The sequence below is a fragment of the Melozone crissalis genome, unplaced genomic scaffold, assembly GCF_028551555.1.
Source record: "Melozone crissalis strain CALT ecotype California unplaced genomic scaffold, PUWL_Pcris_2 ptg000027l_1, whole genome shotgun sequence".
Taxonomy (NCBI): Eukaryota; Metazoa; Chordata; class Aves; order Passeriformes; family Passerellidae; genus Melozone; species Melozone crissalis.
Genome location: NW_026535805.1, coordinates 64282910 through 64301149, shown reverse-complemented (window position 1 = coordinate 64301149; position 18240 = coordinate 64282910). Strand labels below are relative to the sequence as shown.

Below are 18240 nucleotides of genomic sequence, written 5' to 3'. Positions count from 1 at the left end.
AGAAGATCTTACAGTAGAGGACCCATAACTTTTGAATTCAAGTTTTCATTGCAAAAATGGATATTATTCAGATTGGAAATGCCACCTTGTCTAGTCCCCCAAAAATAGTCTTGAGTCAGACACATTACTAAGCTTTCCTCTAAAACAGTCACAGATGGCAGCCTGTGCAAGTAGACCTTGGCTGGTGTGGGCTGAGGAAGCAGCTTGGGGAGTATTTGGAGACTTACCAGATGTAAACTACCTTTAGTTAAAGGCTGGTGAGTCTGCTGGGGCTGTGTAACCTCTGCAAGGAGAGGTGATCCTCAGCAGGCTTTGCTAGACAGCATTTCCTGCTTTATAGGGAAATGTAACTCAGGTTTCATCTCTTCATAGTAATAAAAATGTCAGTCAGGTTTCTTTTGAAGCCCTGGGAGGGGGTGAGCGGGGGAGGATAAATCCAGTAAACTGAACAGAAAGATTGCAAACGTTCCCAGGCATTGCCAGCTGGCTATAGATTTTTCTTGGCTCTTGTTGCAAGCCCTCTTGAACTATATGATATGCAAAGGCTCACGATGGCCCCATAAGCAAATTCTTTGAGGGAAAGGATAACACTGTCAAAGCTCTATGGCTTTTACATCAATTAAACTACAAGGAGAGGTGAATTTTTGTGGCATAAAAATACAAGGCTGTGTGCTTGCAAAAGACTTTAGTCTTAGTTTACCTCTATTTACAGACTCCCTCGTGTATTTGTGTCAGTGATACAGTCAGACAACTCCCTCTGTCCCTTGACAAGCATACTAAGTGCATGCCTGCAATCTGGAAAGTCAGTTTGATGCCATCTGGTCAAGTGCTAATGAGGCTGCTGGAATGCTGGTGTCAAATGTTACCTTAACCTAAGCAAACTCCATGTGAGATGATGCTAGACGTTTCCTATACCTTTCACATGCTGGCACAGTTGAACTCTGAACGTGCGATTGATCACGAGTTCTGTCAGCTGCTCTGGGTGAAAGAGTGGTGGGGCGTTCTCTACCAGGACTGCAGCAATAATATGTGGGTACTACCAATGCTGAAGTTCTTTCCTGTAGTAGCTCCAAATGAGAAGCAAGGGCTTTACATCTGTTAATTGCTCATGAGACATTCACCTGATCTTAAAGCTTCAATTATTTATTTCATATGAATCCTTTCACAATGTCTTCAAATATTTTTGCCTATGAGGAGGTCTGATCCCTGGTGATTTTTCTTCAGAAAGGTATACAGATGTGTCACAATTGTAGTGTAACAGAACTTGCCTGAAGTTTTGGGTGGTAAGTGCTTGACCTATCTTTTATTAGTAGGGCAACTTGATATATGATAACACCATGTCTGAGTAGTCCCTCTTGAGTGTAAATGGGAACAGCTGGTGAGTTTCAGTGTATGATCTCATGCCAAACAGCATTCAAAGGAAATCCCATTACTTCTGCATCGTGGACTGAAATAATTAACTTCCTATTCCTTTGTTTTTCCTGAATTTTCCAAGTGATAGGCCTGAGTTTGATTCTCAGTTACATCTGAAGGTCAGAGCAATGCTGAAAAGCTACACCTTCTCTAGTTTGTGGGATGTGCTGTCTAGGCCACTGGACGTTTATCAGAATGACAGAAAAAAAGATGTTGATTACAGAAAGTTATGAAGGCTCATAAAATGAAGGTTGGTGGTGAGGCTGATGAGGGAGTGTGAATTTGCCTGTGTCCAGTAGGGGCTGACTGCAGCACTGATCAGTGTGAATAATTCACTGCTCTTTAACAAAGTGCCTTTACCCTGCCCCTTGCTGCCTGCCTTAAGGGTGCTCTTGTGAAAACCCTGCTGACATGAACATCTATGTACTAGCACTCTGTTCCCTACAGAGATGCAAGTAGAGGATCTTATTTATGTATTACCATCAAGAGGAGAAAGTTTGTTGGATTTGTTAAGTTTGAGTTCATGTATCTCTTCTACCTTCCAGTTACTCTTTCTTATTTTCAGGAAAATCATTCTTAAGTTTAGTGTCATGCAGTTGCTGCTTGGTGTTGTTAAATGATTAATAGATAACATTTCTAATTGTTGTCTATTGAGTTAACATGTGGATCAGTTGTGATCTGCCCCTGTAGCAGCAAAAATAGAATTAAATCCAAGCACTGAGGAAATTATGCTAGTTTTAGAGATGACTAACAGAAAAAGCACAATTGCTGCAGTGAATGCTGCTTAAAAATTTTTATTAAAAAAAAAATAGTTCCACATTGCTGATAAAGTAGAAGGCCAGGTTTTACACAGTTGCAAATGAAGTTAATACTGTATTGGCATGGCCACACTGATCTTTCCCACCTTACATCTCATGTACTGCACAGAAGAGGTGGGAAGGAGAGCTTTGCTCTCTGCCCACAGAGATGCTGGGGCAGTGCTAAGAAGATATTCAGATGGCAGGTGGATATCTTCACAGAGACAGATCTACAGGCTGTGTTTTACCAGGACTGTCTTAACACTTAATAAAGTTGTTTCCTATTTTCTTGGCCAAACAGATACCGTTCTGTGAAGCAAAGGGAATAGGACACATCATTGTGCTGCCCTGGGAGCAGAGGAGGGGTTGCACTTGGCATGCTTGTACCGTGGAGGAGTCCTGTATCTGCTCTGTCTCCTTGCTGCTTTTTGGAGTTTCTTGGGGATGTCATGGGAGGCCTAATAAGGGCTGCTTACTGAGTCAGCTCTTACTTTCAATAACTAGAACAGCATTTGTGATGCCTGCAATAAACTGAGCTCCTGCAACTCATCTCAGATACTGATTTTTTAAAGAGTTTGGGTATTGGAAATTTTAATCCTTTGGAAAAATCCTATTGGGAAATGCTGATACCATTGGATGCTTTGCTAAACCAAAGGGAAAATCGGAGCCTTGTCATCTCCTCTTAAGATTTTTTAATAACCATTGTGTTTTAAATAGGTGTTGCGTTTAATCCTCTTACAGATAGAAAGATAATGCTAACTGACTATGAAAAGTGTAGAAAAAATTTCCTGGATACTCCTAAAATGTATTAGCATATTTTTTTCTGTTTTCTAAAAACTTTTTATTGTCCTTTTACAACCAGTTGGATTTTATCTGCGTGGTTTTGGTTTGGTTTGAATCCAAGAATCCCATTTGTAGTTGTGTCAATGTGGTATTTACCCTGAATTTAGAGGTTGAAGAAAAATTGTGTAGTGGATCAAGCTGAAGTAGCTGGCCCAACTGGTGTCTTGCTGTATAGAAATATAGAATGGTTTGGGTTTCAAGGGACCTTAAGGATAATCTACTCTAGCCCTCCCTGCTGTGGGCAGGGATACCATCCTCTAGAATAAGATTGTTTAAAGCCCCATCCAACCTGGCCTTGAGCATCTCCAGGCATGGGGCATCCACAGCTTCTCTGGGAAACCTGTTCCAGTGTCTGACCAGTCTCACAGTAAAGAATTCATAGTATCTAGTATAAACCTGCCCTCTATCAGTTTGAAGCCTTGCTGCCTTGTTGTTATAAAAAGTTTCTCTCTCAAGGACTACATGTCCTTGTAAAAAATCCTCTCCAGCTTTCTTTTAGCCCTACACCCCTTTAGGTAATGGAAGGTGCTCTAAGGTCTCTCAGGAGCCTTCTCCAGGCTGAAGAAGCCTGACCCTTTCAGCCTGTATTCATTAGAAAGGTTCTCCAGCCCAGCTCTGATGATGTTCATTAGCGCTCCTCTGGACTCATTCCAACAGGTCCACATTTTTCCTATGTTGGGGGTTTCAGAGCTGGATGCAGCAGAGCAGGTAGGCGCTCATGAGAGAGGAGTAGAGGGACAGAGCCACTTCCCTCAACCTGCTGGCAATGCTACTTTTGATGCAGGCCAGGATGTGGTTGGATTTCTGGGCTGCAAGTGCACTCGGCTGGCTCACGTTGAGCTGCTCATCAGCCAACAAGTTCTTCTCAGGGCTGCTCTTGATCCATTCTTTGCCCAGTCTGTATTTATGCTTGGGATTGCCTGCCCCAACCCAAGTGCACTTGGTGTTGTTGAACTTCATGAGGTTTGCACAATCCCATCTCTTGAGCCTGTCAAAAGAATCTCCTGTTTCCTTGCAGAGAGGACTCACATTTTCCTTAGTATTCTTTTTATCAATGATGTACCCAAAGAAGCTTTTCTTGTTGCCTTTGATGTCCCTGGCCAGATTTAATTCTCTCAGGGCAAGTTAGCTTTCTTAACACGTTCCCTCGTTGCTCAGACATCTCTACCCCTCCCAAGCTATCCATTCTTGCTTCCACCCCCTTCAGGCTTCCTTTCTGTGTTTCAGTTTGTCCAGGAGCTCCTTGTTCCTCTGTACTGGTATCCTGTGGCCTCTGGAGGCTGTCCCTCTCTCTCCAGCAAGGGTGGCTCAAACACTTGGGTATCCCAGACAGGCATGTTAACATGACAGAGAACTTAATAACCTGCAGCTATTGTGACCTGGTGATGACCTAAACTGCTCCCACACGGTCCATGCATCAGTACCCCAGTTTCCACATATTAGCCTGATTTAGATGATGCACCAGTATGGCTACACAGTTTCCAGTTGGATTTTGGGGTGGGAAAAGGTTACTTATGCCCTTCTGTATGGGGACTATGCCTTTCTCTCTCATGTGAAAGAAAACCATGTGCTTGTTTATTGTCCCTTTTCTAGAGAAAGCTCTTTCACTGCGTTTATAGTGTTTGCCCTTTCCTTTTGAACACTGGTCATTTATGTTTGTTTTCTTTTCTGCATCCCCAGTGTTGAGTCCTACCTTTTCTACCAGCTTTCCCTGAATGGCTCTGTTTCTCCATTGAATTCTGTTTCTGGCCTCAAAGTTATTTTCCTGTGTTTACAGGGAGAGTAGATATGTATGTAAATGGAGTTGTCTTTGCCATGGTAATATGATCTTCAAAGGCTTGGACTACAGTCACTTTGCTGCATTCTTTACATAAAATGTTTGTCTTGGCAAGTTTCTGCCAACAGAGTGCTGCAAGGGCCCAGTCCTGCTAATTGCCTTCTGCTCCCACTGAACTGATGGGGCCTTGTGCATAGAAAATGAACTTTAAAATTACAGTTGCACGGTCCTTAGACAGTTATGTTCATGTTCTACCATTTTGCCCTTTCTTCACTGAGGTAATCTATCGAGGAAGAGATCATTGGCTCTTAACTTTTCATGAACATTTGGTGTGTGTGAAAATACAGGAGTTCATACAGTACAGCAGTGGAGGAGGGTAGCTAGGTTCCAGTCCAGCATGGAAACCTCTATGTAGGTAGTCCACAGGGAGTCCTGAGTTTAAGGCATCACTACCTCTTTTTGTACCTGTTTTTCTCTTTGCCATTAAAGTTGGTCAGTGTGTTCTGTGGGCTAACAAGACAGGAGGTGTTATGGGCAAGAAGGCTGTACTCTCCAGGCTTAGGGAGAGAGGCTATGTAATGTCAAGAGCAAAGCAGAAAGAGAGTACGTCAGTACTGTGTCGTCAGCTTGTACTGCAAGCCCCACCACAGCACAAAATTCTCAGTGGAGTGGATCTACACCTCAAAAGAGATCTGAAAAGTGATAAAGAAGTGAACACACAGATGATTCTATTGCAGCTTTCTCTAGCCCCTCAGTCTAAAACCTTTTCTGTGTTCTGATACTTTCCATGTGGAAAATGGAAAGGAACTTCCTGCTACTGCCCTTAGCTCCTGCCCTGGTTTTCAAGGTCACATTTTGGGGTTATCCAAGCTGCCAGCCCACTGGGTACTTGCTTAGAGCATGACCCCTCAAATGTTACTACCCGGAAGAACTGGGAGGAGGGAACAGTGGCATGAGATGGATGGAGACAGATGATTCACAGGATTTTTTTTTGTAGCTATCAGAGCTACAGTCTTACAGCAGCTTTTCATCAGAGGGTATTAATTGATATAGTCACAAGTGATACTCTCTATTTGCCCTGGAAATGGAGAGTGAAGCCATTTATATCTGTTGAAGTATAAACTGCTGTAACTGAGGGGGGTGTTCTCAAAATCCCAGAATCAGCTGGCCCCAGTTTTTTGCTGCTTGAATATATATGGGGTACTGTGATTTATCCAGGCCTCAAACTAGTCTAGCTTTTTAAGGTAAAAACCAGGTTTGTATAACTATTTAGAAGCTAGAGTGAAATAGCACTAAAGTTGTATCAAAGGTGTTTAAAAGCACCACAAAATATTGTGAAGATGCCTGCCATGTGGATAATTTACTATTTACATTGCTTTGGGGTGTTCAGACATGGCTCTGAAACAGTTGCCTGTTTTACTAAAGTCAAGAATGGTGCAGCCAATTGCAAGCATAGAGGGAATTTCAGCAAGGGGAGAGTGTGTTAATTATCCACATGAGATGATCACATTCAATGCTGCATTTCATGTGTTTTCATATCCACTGAAGCAAAGCAAGAGAAGTGTTGTGCTGGGGCAATGTGCGTGCATGGCTCAGAGCTGAATAGATGTAAATGGTTAAAAAGGGGTTCTCTGCTAGAGAGGAGGAGGGGAAAGTAAATGTGCATTCCCAAAAAAGTACATTCCCAAAATAAAAAGCTTACATCATGGACCTCTTCAGTTTTCCCACACTTCTTCCCTAATTATTGTCCTGCAGGACAGCTGATCTTTTTCAAACAGGAAGCTGTTTACAGATAACACTTGCAACTGTTTTGTCTGATTTGTTGAACTGTCGAAAAGAAAAAGACAACCTCTTTTCAAATTAAAAACTGTCAGACTTCTGTAAACAGCAGCAATGAGGTTCATCTGTGCAGTGTCCCTGCAGGCACAGAGCGTTGTGCAGTTCCCATTCTCTCAGCAGCCATAAGGTAAGAGACTTTTATGCTTTTACTCTGTAAAAACATAGAAAAAGTCTGGATATTTGTTAGGGAGCTGCTTTGTATGTGGCAAAATATGATTGGCAATCCCCAAATAGAAAGGGAAGGTAAAGGAAAAAAGAGCTTGCTTGAGTCTATTGGATAACATTGGACTTTTCTATTGAGAAGCACCCATGTGGGTTAGATCACTGAATGCCAGTTTAGTTTAGGAGGGGGTTGTATTTAAAATGTAGAAATGTCATTGGAAGAGCTTGCTTTCCTTTTAGCAGGAAAGGGCAAAACAGTACATGAATTTTAACTTCTCCTACAATTGAAAGTTATTTTACTCCATTCCTGAGTTGTAATTCCTGGTAACAGACACAGGCAGTTGTCTTGTTTTCCACTTTGAAAAGTGATCTTTTAATACAACTGCAAAGCAAAGAACGAAGACTGGCATTGCAGAAGTGAAGGTCCAGTAAGGGCTGGAATTACATCACTGGATAATTAAGAGCAATCTTGGCGAAAACCAAATCATATAGGGAGTAGTACCATGCAGAAATGCTTAGTGAGATATGAGGGTGTATAATGATACAAAATCTTGGTCCACGTGAGCAGGAATGAGTGAGAGTAAGTCATACTTTAGTAAGCAGCCAGGCACATGCCTGCTTTTCAGTCATGAGCTATGAAAACTAGGATTCATAATGGACTTGCAAGTTTCCATTCTGACCTCTGTGCATACATACGTGTAAATTTTGGAGGAGGATTGTTTTCTAGCAAAATCAAATCACTGTGGAGAATACCTGATTTTACTTGTCATACAGTGAAACAGAGCATCTGGACTGGAAATGTTATGCCTTTGTGGATTGGTGTAAAACCAATACACTTTGATTCTTGGGTATTGAAATATTTTCAAAGTGTTACAAATGTAAAAACTGCTTCCCTATGTTTTCCTCTCTGTAGCTGAGATCTTTGTATTTAATATGTATGTGATTGTTTACATGGTCATGAACATTTAAGGCATTATAGTAACCAGAAAATATAAAACACTGATTTAAAGTTGACACTTTTAAAATTATATTATCCCTAAAATTTTAGTATGTTACTGATGCAGCATAGATAAAGTGTGCCAGTGTTGTAGACAAGAAGTAAGACTTACAAGGTGAGTATTCATTTTAAAAATGTTTTTACTCTCTTTCATAAAATTATTAGATGTATCTGTTAAAATGAAATTATTGTTTTAATTAATACATGGAAGATACTGTGTAAGTTAAATTCATAGTCAGAATAGCAGTTGAAACATGACATTGTTCTACAGTCAACAGAGAAGTGCAGCAGAAATCTGTGCAATTTCTAATTGTATGCTATGTTCAAGACTATTTTTTTCTGATTATTTTGAGTGATTTTACACTGTTTCTAAAACTCTTTTTAGTCATCTCTAGGGCTGTCCAAAAATTCTTGAACGAGAATCCTTTTGAAGTAGGAAGACTTTTGGCAGAGTAGCTTTTTAAAGAGAAGTGTCAGTTTTCTGGGATAGTTCAGTTCTTTTGTCAAATTATTTTGGCTGAAAACCAGGAGAGTTTAGCCAAAAATATTCTCATGGTGTCTCTTGGGAAGTGTAGTTTGTGCTTTGCACTGCATTTCACTACTGGCTGAACCTCACAGCTGAACCACACTTCCCGTAAGGCTGTGTGGTCAGGGTCTCACTATTTCAATTTCCCTTGATGAAAGGAGTGTTAGGGTGTATTTTGGAAAAGTTAGTCTTGTGAAAGAGGCACAGGCTGGGCTCATAAGGTATCAGCTGGTTGATAACTAGTTGGCAGATTCTTAAAATCCGATTGTTTCCTTCTAGTTTGCATGAGCCGCAGGCCATCCTGGTTTTCAGCCATGAGAGTAGGACCCTTCAAGAGAGTGTCAGCAGATTTAAAGCCTTTTGTTGTTTTTGGCTGTGCAAACACCTGTACAAGGGAGAAAATATTTAATAATATTTCTAAGGCTTTGTTAATGCTTCTGCCAACTTTTGTACTGAAAGTGTTCTATTTTATGTATTTGGAACTGAAAAATGCAAGGGAGTATGGCTGGATGTTCAGATTTTTTAAGAACTCTTAAGAGGAAAACAACCTACTAGAAGCCTGAAGCTTTAGAAAGAGATGGTTTTGAAAATCCAGCAAGGTGTCATCTCACCCATGTAAGTGGCTCTTCAGAAAAATCTAGTCCTGCGTCTTTTGCCTTGTATAAGATGTTTGTAGTCAAGAAAAGAACAGAAGTTGGTCTGCTTAAGCACTTCATCAGTGCACCAGTTTCTTAATTTTTCCATAGGACACTAGGATCCTTACCTTCTGTGACTCTTTGCATGCTGTCCCCTCAAAAATTTGTCAGAAGATTGTTTAGGAGGTCCCTGGAGTATCCTGGAGGCCAGGACAGAGCAGTATGACAAATGGTGAGGGGGTTTAGGGTTTACATTGGTGTTCTTCTGCACTGAATCGTAGGATGGTTTGGGTTGGAAGGGACTTTTAAAGATCTAGTCCAACAGCACGTGAATGAAACCAAGCTGGATGCCAGACTCCAAACCAAGAGCTGGCTGTGCAATATGGAGTGAGTGGAGGAGAGCTAAGGGCTGAAGAAAGTGACTCACCACAGTCACACAAGTGTGTGATGGCCACAGCAGCCATCTGAAAATTGCTTCTGAGAGGTGTTCTATGATTCTCTCTGCTGGATATGGATCAATTCACCATCTTTAGTGCCAAATGCTGTAGGAGCTGGAGTTCTGGAAGGTGCAAGCTTACCTTAAATTTGTGTGCTGAGTTGTCCTTCAAGCATAGAGATTTTGAAAAATGACTCAGAGAAAAATGATTTGTACAGTTCTCTTTGAAAACTAGACTGCTGCTACCCATATCACATAATATTATAATTATGTCACATAATAACCTGTTGTTTGGGACCACTTACCCAGGAAGTAGGAGGTCTAAATGCAGCTCATTGCACTGCTCCAAACCTCCAACTCCCATCTGCTGGAAAGGTGCCCTTGTAACTAACCAACATAGTAATTTGGTGTGCTTGGAGGAGACTGAATGATTTGGGTGTGTCTCCTTGATGGAAATGTGCTAGGTGGGAGAAGAGTGTCTTGTTATTCTTCTCAGGCAAGATGTTGACCATCTCTGGTATGTGCAGTAAGAAAAGCTTAGACACCCAAGTTGATGATTTTAGCAAATACTGAAACTTGCTGACAGGTATCCATTTGTTCATCTTTAGTGGGCTCTAGAGAAATGGTCTGTGGGCTCCAAGAGACCATGGATGAGATGTTGAATGCCAGGGTCAGTCTGGTCTTTGGAAGGCCAAAATTATAAAAGTGATTTTATAATTTTAATTTTACTTATATAGAGAACTTTTTGTTATCATCAGAGAAAGTTTTGTAAGAGATCTAATTTTTGAGAATTAAAACAAAGAGCTTTAAAAAATTTGATATGAAAGAACCAGCATTGTTAGGTGGCACAGTAATAATAGCTAATGAATTAAAAACACCAGACAAGAATCTAATGAAGACCTCACACAGGAAACAGAAAAAAACCCCCACAAATAGCCTTATTAAATAGGAAAAGAAAAATGTGTATCATTGAGCTTTGTAAGAATGGTGTTAATAAGAAAACAGGTCTCTGATGGCTCACTGGAGTAGAGCTATGTTCAAGAAATGTTAAGGAAACAGATACTGAGAACATGTGGAAGAGCAAGAGAAGGACTGATGGTGCATGCTGAGGAGACTGCAGAGTGCTGGATTTGCCAGCAGCCCCTACAGGTGCACTTGCGGTGTTTCTCTCTAGCTGTGCAATGAACTTGCAGTTTAAAGCTAATGTAGAGATGAAATGAGATATGTAGTGAGAGCCATGCTGTGCTGAAAAAACTCTTTATTGGAGATTATCTTCCATTGCTGTTTAGTATCTTCATGAATTGGGTATGTTCAGCCAGAAGAGGTTTTGGTGTGACCAAATTGCAGCCTTCCAGTGCCTGAAGGGAACTTAGAGGAAAGATGGTAAGGGACTTTTTACAAAGGCCTGTAGTGACAGGACAGGGGGAAAGGGCTTCAAACTGAAATTAAATAGTAGAAAAATATTCTTTACTGTGAGGCACTGGACCTGGCTGCCCAGAGAAATTGTGGATGCTCCTGGAAGTGTTGAACCCCTGGAAGTGTTCAAGGCCAGGTTGGAGCTCTGAGCAATCTGGTCTAGGGGAGGGTGCCTGCCCATGGCAAAGTGGTTGGAACCAGATGACCTTTAAGCTCCCTTCCAACCCAGGCCAAGATATGATATATGATATGTCAAAGTTGCCTTTTATGTAATTGTGGAGTGTCAAAAACTCTCAATTGTTGTTCTCTACTTTTCTGACAGTTGTGCAAAACCTATAGAGGGGCTTGGTGGGCAACTGGCCTCCAGCCATGGCCAGCCCACTACGTCTGACAGACTGTCTCCTAAGCAACTCTGTATTTAAACATGCATTTGCCTAATTACACTTAATGTACAAGTGATTGCATCACACTGTTCCTTGATTCTAGGGAAGATGACATTAAACACTGCGGCTACAGTGACTGAGTACATGGACTTTCTGTTATGTATAGAACTGATGCCTCTGTATCTTTTTGGCAGCACTGAGTAACTGTGGCAAGTCTTGGTTTTGTTTCCATTGTTCCTTTTCTTAAGTCAGATGGTGGATGTTGGGATTTCAGGTCAGTTTACTCTTTAACACCATTGAAGCCTTTTATTTTACTGGTAACTGCACAATCAGAACAGTAGCATTAGTTTTTGCTCCTGTAAGTGCCCTATAAATTCTGAGCCGACAAATGTGGAGGTTTAAGTGCTCATTGCTTAGCTGTTCTGCAGCTTCTTAATTGGTGCACAGCTGCCCTCTGGTCATGTTCTAGCTGTGTGAAAGGTACATCTGTGGCTATTGTTAGAGAATTTGCTGAGTACCAAAGCAGTGGAAATGCCAGTAGTTATCACTTACTTAACACAGCTTGTTATATTATTCCCTAGAAATGTACATTATTAAAATACAGAAGTCTCTCAGGGCAGTTGGTTAGATGGAAGGACTTCAATGAAAAAATTTCTTAGAGGGTTGTCATCCTCAAGAATCTTTTGGTAGCAGAAGCATCATGATATACATTTAAGGGAAGTAACACCTTCTTTATATGGATTCAGATAAACACCCTTGCTTGCAAATTCTGTTCTTCACATTCTGTCTGTTTACATCTGAATTAATATTTCAGATTTACAAAATGAGATGAGATTGTCAAAAGCATCTCAAACTGCTTGCAATCCCTTGTACTCCTTCTCAAATTTTAAAAATATTTGTCAACCGGTGCATTGTACATGATAAAGTATTTTGAGTGCATGTGTTGTGGCATGTCTAAAAGATGCTCTGGGAGGTTTTGCCACTGAAAGATATTTCCACTAGGTTCCTTTTGGCAACAGCTTTTACACTGGATCATGGCTATTGCCAATGATATAGACTGATTAGTAAAAGTCTGCTGTGGCATGCTAGTGTAAGAATACTTTAACTTCTGAGAACTTTGTTAATATAGAATTGAGTGCCTTTTTGTGTGCTTCAACTAAGTCACATCAGACACATAGAAACCTGTTTATTTTCCCACTGCATTTTGCTTATACAACTATTTCTGTGTACCAACCATATGTTTTCTATTAATGTGGGTAGCTGTTTTGATACGTTCCCCTTTCTTTTGCCTTCTTTCCCTAATCTGTATTTGGAAAGATGTGTGAGAGCTCTAAGAATAAAAGGACATTGGGTAGTACTGTTGCTATCAAGATCACCTGTCACTTGTCCAATGAAGATATAGAATCATAGAATGGCCTGGATTGGAAGGGACTTTTACAATCATCTGGTTACAACCCTCCTGCTATGGACAGGGACATCTTCCACTAGACCAGGTTGCTCAAAGCCTCATCCAGTCTGGCCTTGAACACTTCCAGGGATGGGAACTTCCTTGGGCAGCCTTGTGGGGTCTCTTACCACTCTCATAGTAAAGAATATTTTCCCAGTATCTAATCTAAAGCTACTTTAAATTTCATTGTAGTCCTGTCACTATATGCTCTTGTAAAAAGTCTTTCCACATCTTTCTTTTAGACTCCCTTTAGGTACTGGAAGGCTATAATTAGATGACTCCAGGAATCCCAAATATCTCAGCCTTTCCTCACAGCAGAGCTGCTCCATCCCTCTGATCATCTTGGTGGCCTCCTCTGGTCTCACTCCCACAGCTCCATGTCCTTCCTGTGCTGGGACCCCAGAGCTGATGCAGCCCTGCAGGTGGGGTCTCAGCAGGGCAGAGCAGAGGGGCAGAATCCCCTCCCCACGCTGCCTCTGATGCGGCCCAGGGCACGTTTGGCTCTCCAGGCTGTGAGGGCACATGGCTGGGCCATGCCCATCCTCTCACCCCCCTCACACCCCCAAATCCTTCTCAGCAGGGCTGCTCTGGATCTGCTCATCCCCAGCCTGTGTTGGTGCTGGGGCTTGCCCCGACCCAGGGTCAGCACCTTGCACTTGGTCTTGTTAAACCTCATGAGAGTCCCCTGGGCCACTTCTCCAGCTTGTCCAGGTCCCTCTGGATGGCATCCTGTCCTTCAGGAGTGTCACTGCATGACAGCTTAGTGTCTTCTGCAGTGCACTCAATCCCTGCTCCATGTTACTAATGATAATATTAATTACATTGGTTCCAATACAGACCCCTGAGGGACATGACTTATCACTGATGTCCATCAGGACACTAGGCTGTTGGCCACCACCCTCAAGATGTGATTGTCCAACCACTTTCTTGTCCATCTAACACTCCACCCATCAAATCCATATATCTCCAATTTAGAGAGAAGATGTTGTGGGGCACCATGTGAAAGGCTTTACAGAAGAGAAAGAAAGAGAAGACTTCCAAACACCTCAAGAAAGAAATGACATTTGTCCCTTGTCCACTGATGTAGTCACGTGTAGAATCACACAGGATCACATGTAGAGTGTTAGTTGGCTCTCAGCCTGAAAGTAAAAACAACCTTTTGTTGAAATAGCATTGACACTGCCCCAGTTCAAATGCAAGATTTTGATCATCTTGCCACAGTGTTTTGTTATATTGAAGATATCACTACAAGAAATATGTCCTTGTCATTTGAGGATAACATTCTTGGATCCTTTCCATAATTCTTGGTGGCTTGCATGCTATTACAAAATGCCTGATGTTGTTGTGTTTCCTATGTTCTGTATCTTTTATTGGTTATTATATTCCATTGCAGCCTAGTATTTTGCCATATCTTTCCTTCTTTTAAAATGTTCCCACTCTCATTAATGTGCGGGGTTCTTTTTTGGTTTTTGGTGGGTTTTTTTTGTGGGTTTTCTTGTAGGTTTTTTGTTTGTTTTGTTATTGTTTGTGTGTTTGTTTGGTTTTGTTTGTTGTTTTGGTTTGGTTTTGTGGTTTTGTAGTTTGTTTATTTGTTTGTTTTTCCTGGTAATTTAGTCCCTTGAATTCTTTCACTTATGTATCTTCCTGTTTTCTGTGTGCTGCTGGCATGCAGTGGCACAGTTTTGTAACACACCAAAGGCCATCTCAGCTGCTGCCAAGGGCATTCCTTTCCTTGGCTGGCATAATTTTTCATAGGAATTATGGCCATTTTATCCTTGCCAGGAACCAAGGAATTAAATCAACTGAGAAACAACATTACAAGCAGAGGAATATCTTACTGCTGGAATAGCAGCCTGTGCTAGCTGGGGTCAGCTGGCTTTGGTGACAGTACAGAGAAGGGGAGGCTGATGTGTGACTGCAGCAGGAAGCCAGGCTGCTGTTAACCCTCCTTTAGACTGACTTAGCTAATTAGCAGTGATGGGACACCTCTCACCTAACTTTACATCCCTGCAAGGCTGAACTAGTGATACTCAGCAATGAACAGGTACCTCCAGATTCAATTTTCTGTATTGAGATGAAATGAATCCCCATGCCAAGGTGCCTTTCTCTGACTTGGCTACACAGTGTTCAGGATGTTTTTCTCAGACTGACCACCTAAGCCAGAACAGTTAAGTCCCCTCTAAGGGTCTGCTTAAAACTAATCTCTGCTAGCTTGAGGTCTGGACCTAAGCAGAGTTGTCCTGATAACTGGGCATCTGCTAATGGCAGCTGTGCGCTGTCTTATGGTTCACTTTTTGAGGTGTCATACTTGAAGCATTGGGAAGAATTGGGAAGCAGTTCAAGTGGCTTCCCTTTATTCTTTGAACCTCCTTTAATTGCAGTTGTCACTTATCTAATGTGTGAGAAAAGGGGGTCAGCTCTTGTTTTTTGTCCTCAGTGAGGAGTAGGTTATTGTGACAACCAAAAGCAAACCTTTTTCCTGTCCCCTCACCCTCTGGTATGGTGCCATTTTTCCTCTGTCCTTTCTCTGGTCAGATGTCTAATTTTTCCCTTTTCCTGTATGTCTGCTAGTAGTCTATATTCTATGATTTGTCTTTTGTTTTTATTCTTCCTTTAATCTCAAAACCTGCTTTTCTTAGATTTTGTCTTCTCTCTGGATATTCCTGACCTGTCCATGTGTTTGCATGTGATTCAGTTGTGGGACACAAAAACAGAAATCAGAAAACTCATTTTAGCCAGTTTAGTGTAGTGTCCTACCAATAGGCTTGAGCTGGCTTTGTCATCAGGCTTTTTCTCTGCTTCCTTTCATCCTTTAATGTAGCATGCCTGAGTGTAGTCTAATTTCACTTGTTGTGTCCATCCAATGTGAGCAATTACTCTCTTGGGGAACTGGAGCTGTGTGTTTCAATCCTTTTAAGTTAAGGATCTTCCATAGTTGTTACTTCCCACCCTTTGGATCAATACTTGAATGGCATTTCTGCTGTGCAAAAGGCAGGTGCCACTGCTGGCATGGCTGGGATGATTGGATGGGGCCTTGATAGATTTGTGTCTCTTCTCTGCACCTCCCAGAATGGAACTGCAGCACTGGGACAACCCCCTCCCAGGGTGAATTTGCCTTTTGAGCCTGTCCAGTGCCCTCAAGAACACAATGCTCAGGCCCACCTCGGAAAACTTCCAAACGCCTCAAGAGTGAGAACGTGTTGCAAAGTGTAAGTGGGAATAATATTGCACAGATTTCCCAACTTCTGCAGCTAGTCCTACGCCTCTGTGGATGGGAAGGGCTGAAAAGCAATGCCTTAAAACTTCATAAATAAAATTACAAATGCATATGTTCATAGGATGTATTTATTCATGTACAGAAATGTTCCCTGCAGGACATTGCCACACACTGCAACATCTATAAGAAATTTTATTTCTTATAGATAACTGTGTGGGGATAGTATGAAGTTCTCATGTAACTGCTTTATAGGAGTGGAAATGAAAAGAGACATTTTAGACCCCTGTTTTGGAAGAATTGATAGTTAAATTAGAACCCTGTACACTAATTTGTTTGCTTGTTTGTTTGTGGTTGAGAATACAAAAAATTTGATCTGACATATAACAGTGATGGCACCCAAAATCACAAAATATTTTTGTAAAATATAGCTGAAGGCAGAAGAGATCTAGTTGAGACTTTGACTGAAACATTGCATGAGAAATTCTGTTTAGTACTTCTAGTTGTCTCTGACCACCAATTACATAAAACCAAAAATGTACTTGAGTGTTATTTTCTACAAAAAACCCATAGATTATCTAAAAATCCATAGAGAACTATTGTGAAAAATTTGGCCCTTAGGTCCCATCTCCCTCGAGTTAAAAGTTTTGAAAACTTGCTCCTTTCTGGTACTACTTTATCTCACTCTTGCTGAAGCGTCATTTTTGCACTTTCAGTACAGATGACAGTAAGTTAATTTTAGCATCAACTTATTGACTTCAGCAGAACAACATCAGGATGAAATTTGTCCCAATTTTACAAAACATTATTCTTGAAGAAAAATGAGACCACTCTATCTACATCTGATAAGGGCATCTATGTTGACAAACTAATGATACCTTACACCTCACAAACATTGTGTGAGGAAATGGCTCTATTGTGCCAGTGTTAAGTGTACTTTGGGGAGTAACCAAGGACTTAGCATCAGTTTGCTTTGTAGGTAATGCTAGCAGCTTCCCATCAGCTTAGACTCACTCTTTTGTCCTCTACAGCAAATCTTGCTGTTCTTCAGCATCATCAGGAGCTGAAATGTGTTATGTCTCTGCTTTATGCTACTCCATGCTCCATAGATTTCACAGAAGCTTGGTATCCATGGCAGTTATGGTCCTCATTTTTGCAATTCTACACTATTAATATTTAGGCATTTTTTTCAGTCTTTCAAGTCCATTGCTTTAACCTTTAAATCAACACTTAGGATTTAACTTGAGAGCATTGCAATGTTAGGATAATGATCACCCAATGTTTAAGCAGCTTTTTAATTGATTCTGATTTTTATAGTCCAGCTAAATGGCAAACATTTGACTACGCAAGGTAATGTGCAAGGGAACTGAGAGGACAAATGAGAAAATGCTTAGATAAAGTAAAAGCATGGCTACACAAAACATCTGTAGGTTAGGAAGATTAATAAGGCTGTAATGGAGAAAGATGAGGTCAGTGACACAGGTTTCATCTCCAGTGTGAAAGGCTTCTTCCCCAGGGAATGATCCACATCCCTTGGGCCAAGGGGTGAAACACAGCTTGTGCCAACAGTGCTGGAGGCTTGTCCCTTCTGCTCCTCCCCGCTTCCCCCAGAAACCTGTCCCTGGTCAGAGGTGGGCACTGGAGGTAGCCCTGGGACTTAATTTATTTTTTGGTCTTTTATCTGTTCAAGATGTTTGAAATCACATGGGGACTGTGCTACAGCCTGCTATTTTCTGGGCATGATTTTGTGGGCATGTGTTGCATCTCCTAGAATTCAGCTTAGGGCCTACAGGTGGCTTGAAGATACGTGAGCTGCCATAGAGTTCTGCCAGGGAGGTGTTGAGATGTGGATGACAAGGACTTGAAAAGTCAGGGAGTGAAAACTGTTGAAAGTTATTGCTGTGTCTGTAGTGCTGACTCAAACCAGCTTGGGAAAGTCACTCACCAAGTGTGGCTGTGGTTCTGCAGGTTTCTATGTCTGTACCAGAAGTATACTCAATTCAGAATATAGATAATTCAGCTCAGATACTTGAGAATGAAGTATAGTTTCTAAAATTACAGCAAAAAAAAAAAATATCATAATGTGAAAACTACTCTGAAAACTAATGTGAAATGAAATCAGCTCAAAGATGAGTCCTATAGGATTATACAGAAGATTAGAGTTACTCTGTAGCTATTGGCTGGCTGAGCATTAATGCCAGCAAGCATCACTTGTCTTCTGCATTTTTCATCCATTTAGTTTCATCTTGGCAGATCATCTGTGTTGTTTCTTCTAAGTCCAAAACAATGGCATAGAATTAGCCACTGGCACTTTTGGAGCCACTGGCAGATACAGGGACTTCATGCATGAGGCAT

General features: G+C 41.3%; 1 protein-coding gene across 2 annotated transcripts in view; it reads left to right on the top strand.

Annotated features, from left to right (window-relative positions):
• Nucleotides 1-18240, top strand: part of COLEC11 (collectin subfamily member 11) — a 45551-nt gene that overhangs the window by 1531 nt on the left and 25780 nt on the right. The window contains exon 1 of one of the 2 annotated variants that reach the window (XM_054279759.1): nucleotides 6081-6796. The exons of the other annotated variant lie outside the window; for it this stretch is intronic. The gene's annotated coding sequence lies outside the window, so the exon portion shown is untranslated. Of the gene's footprint in view, nucleotides 1-6080; nucleotides 6797-18240 lie in introns of those variants that run through there. 2 annotated transcript variants of the gene reach the window in all.